Source organism: Dendrobium catenatum, unplaced genomic scaffold, assembly GCF_001605985.2.
Source record: "Dendrobium catenatum unplaced genomic scaffold, ASM160598v2 fragScaff_scaffold_716, whole genome shotgun sequence".
Taxonomy (NCBI): Eukaryota; Viridiplantae; Streptophyta; class Magnoliopsida; order Asparagales; family Orchidaceae; genus Dendrobium; species Dendrobium catenatum.
Window position 1 is genome coordinate 7,121,984 of NW_021319178.1, and position 1,194 is coordinate 7,123,177.

Consider the following 1,194-nt stretch of genomic DNA (forward strand, 5'->3'; position numbering starts at 1 on the left):
ATTTAATTCATTAATAATTTTATAGTTTATTTTAATTAATTATTAATTTAATAATATGATTTAATTAAATATTAATTCAATAACATATTTTAATTAATTATTAATTAACTAATTTATTTGGATTATCAATTAAATTAATAAACTTAAATAAATAAGTTTTAATTTTAATTTTATGTTGGTTTTAATATAGATAAAAAATTTTAACCATTTAAACAATTTTGCAAGAACGGTGCATTGGACAGACTAGCGCGCGAACTCGCGCGGGTGGGGGGTTGCGGGTTCGAATCCAAGGGCAGACATGGCTACCAGGTGCGAATTGTGCGGGAGCGGGCTCACCGGGTGGCCCGTTGAGCGCAGGTTGCGGACCCGAACTGTGGGAGCAGGTTCACATGCGTGGCCGCTGGGCACGGGTTGTGGGCTTATGTGCGCAGGTTGCGGACCCGAACCGCAGGAGCGGGCTTACCTGGGCATTGGTTGCGGGTTACGGACCCCGCGGGAGTAAGGGCCCGGGTTGGAGCGGCTGGGAAATTATTTTGTGAACCGTTCATTTATTCTGACGGTTCTTTTCTGCCGGGAAAAAATTCCTGGGAAGTTTTTTGTCGAAAAAAATTGTTAGCGAATTTTTTTCTACATAAAATTTTTACGACGCTCAATTTATTGTTGAACAAGTTTTTGTCGGAAATCCACCGGAAAATCTCGAAATCCGCTAGAATCCTGAAAATTTTTCATCGAAAATTCCACCGGAAATTCACAACTTTCTTGTAGCGCGTGTTGTGTGATAGACAAGTACTCCTTAAACAGAAGGGAAAATTCTATAAGATGGTGATGAGACCTGTAGTGCTTTATGGTGCCGAATGTTGGCCATTAAAAGAGAAGCATAATACTAAGTTAAATGTGGCAGAGATGAAGATGATCAGGTGGATAAGTGGCTTTACCCATAGAGCTAGGATACGAGATGAGCATATACGTGAAAAGTTTGGAGTAGCTCCAGTAGAAGATAAGATTAGAGAGAGTCGCCTTAGATGGTTTGGTCACATAAAACGGCGGCCTTTCGATGACTCGTTTAGGAGAGTAGAGGTATTATATATTTGACTTATGTTAAGAAAGGTAGAGGCACGCCAAAAAAGACTTTGTTAGAAAATATTAGGAATGACCTTTCTTTATTAGATTTAAACGAGAATTTGACTTTTAATA